We start from the raw sequence: 7,048 nt of genomic DNA on the forward strand, positions 1-7,048 counted from the left end.
CGGAACTCCGCGTGTGACAGCGCGACAGAAAGCACGCGGATGTTCGATCAAGCTTTATTGTCAACGATACTAATGAATGATTCGTGTTTATTATCAGCGACGGTGTTGCTAAGCGACACAGTTTCCTGCTAAATAGCTCTGGGGGGGGGGGGGGGGGGGGGGTGACGACGACGACGACTCTAATCTGCCATAGTCCTATAATTAATACCGTAATATAATTTGAGACGCACCCGTCGGCGTTGATTTGGGTGAAGTTAAAGGTATGGCACTGTGACAGGTTCTGTTCCCTTTACCAGTCCAATTTGGGTCTTTTAAGTACATAATGAGATATCATCACGCGCAGCGTTATGTGACGCCCGTCAGTCAGAAGTCGTCGCTCCAATATGTCATTAGTTTCACGGGGGTTGATGGTAAATTACTTATTTCTTTTTTTTAAATAAGAAGAAACAAGAGCCTGAGCAGTGCGGTGCCATCAGGTCACGTGACAGGTGGGTTCGTCGATGCGTGTGCGCACGGACCTCGGCTGATCCGCAGGTCGTGCGCCATGAGGCGTCTGCGTCCCTCCATCACACATCATAAGGGATCGGCTCCGTGTGGACCATCTCGTGGAGTCCACGCAGGTATTATGTCCCCTGACGGATAGTCAGCAAGAGGCTTACCTGGCTGGCCGTGGCCCGCCGCGTTTTGACGCATGCGAGGTTGACGTGACCCTAATGCTGCATTCAAGTGCCCGTCTGCAAAATCCGAATGGCAGATTGTCAATTAAGGGCAGTCAAATGCTTTTGCCCGAGGACGATGACACAAATGGCGATATTAAAATGAGGTTCTTGGCGACATTAGGCTAAATGGTACAGAGGCGCATGCTGCAGCTGCACGAGGACTTTTTGTTATGCGATATGAAGGCCTATATGACACGAGTTGCATATCATAGAGCAGGTGGACTATCAAACAATAACATCTTCATAGTCAAACTCCACTGTGAGTTTATGCTGCCTCACAGTGCTGTCAGTGACCCACTGAAGGGGAAATCACTGCATGAGGTAGAGTTTAACGTTAGATGTCTAGCAGTGGCAACAAGTGAAAAAAAGTGCACTTTCTTGTAATATAACGTGTTTGGCATACATTTTTCTAGATGCCCATAAGTACATTTAGTGCAGAAGTTGGTGTTCAACCTGAATAATCACTTGAGTCTAGTTTGCCTGTGAACAACATTCCAAGCAAACCTCTTTTTAAATGTATTGAAAGAGAAAATGAGCTCATGTGTGAATGTGCACGTTCAATCAGTATTGATGATAAATGTGTCATGTCCGTGCTGTATACTGACACAGAAAGATGAGTTCGCAGCTCCAAAATCTGTCATTCTTCCTGAATCCAGCGCCGCCATTTTGATGCGACAGTGACGCAATTAAATGCGAGGAAGAACACACTCACACACTGAGGGATTCATTGCTTCAATTGACTACATTTACCATTAGCATTGATTGGACATCCACATAAAAGGTGGAGAATTTAACCCCTTTAAGTACAAGTTGGAGGCACTTGCACTGCATTTCTAAGGTAATCATCAAAGATTTTAGCTGAGTAACTTTGCAGATGAAGGTTTTACAAGCATATGAAACATTAAAGGGTACACTGCATATACAGTATTAAGAACCACCACATGAGAATCCCCAGTATCCCCGTAAGATACAAGGACGAGGTTCAGAGGGTCTGTCAGCATCGTGAATAATGGAGGCCTGTTCAAAACGTCCATCTATGTTTGAATGCATTCTGTTGTTACGGTGGAATAAGACAAAAGCTGAATGTAAACTATGCCGAAGAATATTCTACCTCTGTCTAATTTATGTTGCAATCTACTCCTGCAGGGTGCCATTGTTTTTATTTATTGTCTAATATATACACAAGAATCCTCCTCATTGAGTGACTTTATTGCTAAATCAGCAGGACAAAGGGGGAGGAGACCATATGCATCAGCAGGTTTAGAATACACAATAATCATTGTGCTACACTTTGACTTTTTTTTGCCTTCCGCTGTGTTCTTCCCTTTAGCGTCACTCAGCTGTCATGTTGTAATACCTTAACCTGGATAATAGCTCCACACGATCAGCATGGCTAATCTCACAGCTCAGGTGCTGCTAGCAGGACACACGCAGGCACCAAAGTGCTGACTGTAGGAGCACAGAGAGTGGGTTAATGAACAATCAGCGTGACTGACAGTGGGACTTATTGTCACGCTACAGTGCTTCAGTAACACACTTAATATTCTGTTCATATATTACAGAAGCAGCAATGCTTTCCTGCCACACGATGCAGGAAGCTGAGGTGGACTTAGTGAGCAACACTTGCCCTTTTCTCCCCCTCCTGACTGTCACCAATGGAATAACCCCCATTGAAACCATCCCTTATGACTTGGTTTTGCTCTGACGATGCGGTGACAAACATGAGCTCCTTCGTCACAGTGTCTTGCTCAAGTTGGACTTCTTAAATAGAAATCTAATCAGCAGTTTCATCAGGATTCCCACTGTGCAAGGAACAAAAAAAGAGGCCGGATGCCAGACAGCTCCTGTGAATTAAAGTAACCATCCTTCGGCGATTTCATTTACCGGTTGCCTTGGTGACTCATGTAAAGCAGTCGAACACAACAGCGCAGAGGGATAATTTGATCGCTCTTGACCTCTGGAGTGTGGGATTGCGGATAGACGAATAGGAATTCATTGGCTGCGTATCCTCCAATAAGGCCAGTCACTTCCAGGTAGGCAAGAAGCTCGACAGCATCTTCCTCTTGTTCACATGCAGTCTATCTGGCCGGCCTATGAAGACAAGCACACTACATGTATGATATCTCACCATCCTGTGGTGCGGTTTCCGCCTGTATGCCAGATCCCATATGCAAAAGCAATTCATTAACGCAGATGCAAGCATTCGGTGACAATTTCAGGCTGGGAATGGATGAACATTAGAGCGGACTAATCTCTACTAATATGCCCCAAATTCTACATTGGCACCTGGTGGCAGTGATTCAAAAAGCACTTCAACAATTTGACACATGGGATCAGTTTACTTGTGATGGAAGGTTCGACTCAGCCCGTGATAACGATTGTACAATGTCTCTGTACTGACCTTCAAAAGAGACACAACAGGACAATTAGCATGAATTTAGTTTGAACATTTTAATATCATTTTAATAAATATATTGTCTGTCCTTTCCCTTAAATCTGAAATAAGTCATCTTTTGGCCACTTGGACAGCAGACGGAAGTTGTGAACACAACACTGACATATCGCCTTTTATGTTCATATAGCGAACTTGTAGCAAACAGTTGCTTATTTCATTCGTTCTAAGTCATGTTTTTGTCCACCTGATGAATGAACGCCCAGTATTCACTCTCTTTTAGCTCGTTCCTAATGCTCCTCTATCACCAGCTGGTGTCAAACTGTCTGTTTGGGGCTGAGCAGGTCGTGGATTTTTCGACGAGAACAGCTACTAGTTATTAGTGTAAACAATCTTCTCATCTAATATCTAACTGAACTATTGAACTATCTCTAACTTCTCATACAATCATTGAAGTAAAAAAGACTTAGGCGTAGGCTTTCTTATGGTAATTATTATGCTTGATATATGAAGAATATGTTGTTTTGAACTTTTTTTCGGTATGGTTAAATGAAAAGGTGGAAGTGGTGAGGACTGCTTACGTTCCTGCAGGGCTGAGATGTGGTTAACCTGAAACCTTCACGTCAACACTGCTGCGTGTGGAGCTGAATCTGGTTTTTACAGGAAACGCAAGCATTTTTTTTGCCATTTGCTATTTGGGAGACAAATGTGATTTTGAGCTGCTGGACCTCCAACTAAAAGGAGAGCAGCGCCGGAATCGCCGCGAGGTGGTTATTAGGGGGTGGGAGCATCTTATTAAATGCCATCACGGAGCAACCAAATGTTTTCATGCTTGTTTGCTGCTGCAGCAACTCAACTTCAGCAACAACTTGTTTTCATGTCCTGGTGCGGGTCCACTTGCTGGCAAGTGAGACATACATTTTGTCATGGGAGATGACAAGCAAGGTGCTTTATTCTGAATGTACCACAAAACAGCCAAGTGGAGACACACATGATTACCTGTGCTGAGCACACAGTACCTTCCAATCAACACACCCCGACACGCTCTTTGACAGTAACTTCGCGAGCGTTAGGGTATCAGTTCCTGATACAATGGAAGGAAGTGCGTCACAGACGCGCTGTACCTCGAGACAAAGAAGAATGGAACGCTGCTCGGACAAAAAACAGCGGAGGGAGAAAGAGAGAGAGAGAAGGGGAAATGTTGGAAGTGTGATGGAAGAAGTGAACACATAACAAGGTCTGAGAGAGAAGAAAAGAGAGCGAGTGGTCGGGGAACTTCTGAGCGGTCAACACAGCAATGCAGCTCGCAAACAAACGGGACCATGTCGTTCCTTCCACCTTTACTGGACTGCTTATTTTCAGTGGAACTAAACAGAATCCCCCCCCCCCCCCCCCCCCCACACACACACACAATATTAGAATATAGGAAAGAACATAGGAAAGAAAAATGTTGGCTGCCTGACAAAAAAACACATGTGCGTAATATTCCGTTTATTTTCTTCGTGGTTGGTACAAAACAGTCAAATCAAGAGGCGTTTTTCTGAGTGGCGCGTCTCAGTGCAGCCCGGCGTGCACACAATGGACAAGTTTATCTCACTCCGTCAACAAGGTTGTCAGCGTAATTGATGAGTGTGCTGGTCTGAGAGCAGGCTGAGGGGCTGAGCAGCTTGGAATGTTAATGCGTTTCGGTTTGACCTCAACTGAACCAACGACCGTCCGCCTCTCTAACGGCTGGCGACTTGGACCGAACCGATCTGAAGTTGAAAGAAGAAGCCACCTGTCACATCTCACAGACGTAATGTGTGAGGTCACCCTGTCACTTCCCAGAAATCACCTGTTAAACTAACAGCGTGGGCGTCTGAGTTTCAAGGCTTTTCTTGCTGTTTTTTCTGGAAGTCTGGAAACACTAATGCATCATTTCACGTGCACCAAAAGAGTGTGAAAGTGTTTTTCGAAGAACGAGTCTGCAGTGGAGGTTGAATCCTGCTGTCTACTAATGTAATCAATCACCTTTATGGAAGAAAACAAACAAAAAACCACGTGTCTGCAAGATAGAGTTGTATCCATATAGCTAGAGTCTCTTACTGAAGCTGTACTGTTGGGAAAACTTGACTTGAACTTGTGCTGGAGCTCAGGGAGGATTAGCGCTGTTGGCTTGTCTTTACGTGCAATCTTGCATTTCTTGTTTGTGTTAACATACAGAATTCTTTGTGTTCTGCTTTCAGCGTGCCAATATCGCGCTCAGTGCCCTCCTATGCCGCTCTGAGGGCTGATCTCCACTGTGGAACAATACACAGTTTTAGCTCGCTTTATCTGGGTCCTCAGTGGAAGAGCTATTGTGGAATCAGATGGGAGGATATCAGCATTGATGAGCTTTCAGATTGGCCCCACCGCTGCCTCGTAGATATCTGACGACTGTCTGACAAGCAGATCCATTCTTGCACCTTACATATATACAGTATATGTATATATGGGACACTACCGTTGTACATAATGGCAAACAAAACCAGGACATCTCTACAACACCACTGAACACAAAGAAGAAGATGAAAAGGTGTGTAATGAATATTCTCTGTGCTCCTTGGTAATTTTAAGCGTGGTGAAATGACTGTGGTCTGTAATCGAGATGGACATCCGTGACTGAAGATAATTCCAGTACCGACCTGTAGCTGACATCACAGCACAACATTTGATAATGGTAGCCGGTGATGGCATGTTGAAAAGTTAAAGGGAACATATCATTTAAAAACTATTTTCTTCCGTGCTTGAGCACACAGATGTGAGATAACACTACCAGGTCATCTCTTTGTGTGTATCCGAGTATCTCCACTCACAACATGAGATACCTTTTCAAAGGTGCAACATATGTTTCTGGTGAGTCAATCAGAGCAGACTGGATGTTTTTGGGAGGTGGTCTGAAAGAGACGGGTGATAAACTGGAGCGTTTCAGAGGATGAGTACTGGTATAGTTAGACGGGCAGTTTGAGAAAAACTATGTCTTTTGAAGATGACACCCAAAATAACCGTGAATATGTACAAGTGTGAACCAGAAGATGAGCATGATATGTCTCCTTTAAGGGATCAGCTGAGTTATTACAATCCATCCTCTGGGGATCCTGAATGACTGTACAAACATGAGTGGCAATCCATCCACAAGTTTCAGTCCGACCGTCAAACTGACCTTACCATCCCCATAGCTGCTAGTGGGGCCACATTCATGATGTCTTAAGTCATTGCACAAGAGGTGCCCCAGGGCTTTCCCAGGTAGACTGACATTTCAAAAGCTGCTCAATACGTAATTCAAAGCAGATCTGATTGAGGGATTCTCTCCGCATGGTTCACAGAATGGCGACGGCCGAGCCCGTGGCTAACGGTGCTAACCGCTCAAACAACGGCAACAGAACACACAGAAAGACTTTTCATAGACATTAGTCCTCTATATATTTACATTGCAAATAATTGTTTGCTGCTATATCAATGCTCTGAATCGAATTTCGCTAAATGTATGAGAGTTATCTATTTGTGTAACCATCCTCGGTAAGTAGGTGGAATCGCCGTTTTCAAAGTCTCTGAGAATCAGGATCTCGGCTAACAGCCAACGTTTCACATCATCAAAGCTGAAAAGAACAATAATCCTCAGGGCATCTAAAATAACCAAGTCTCTGTGGACAAAACATGATTCCATTATTATTGTATTTTGGAAAAAAGTTTAAAAAAAACATTGGACACTTTTAAAATAAATGTAACGTAGATCCCTCTGTGATGAAAATGGAAGATAACTATTGTGTAACATGACTTTTGAACCTATATCTAATATATATATATATATATATATACACACATATATATATATATATATATATATATATATATATATATATATATATATATATATATATATATATACACACACAAACACACACACACACACACACAC

The sequence above is a fragment of the Melanostigma gelatinosum genome (assembly GCF_949748355.1).
Source record: "Melanostigma gelatinosum genome assembly, chromosome: 16".
Lineage (NCBI taxonomy): Eukaryota > Metazoa > Chordata > Actinopteri > Perciformes > Zoarcidae > Melanostigma > Melanostigma gelatinosum.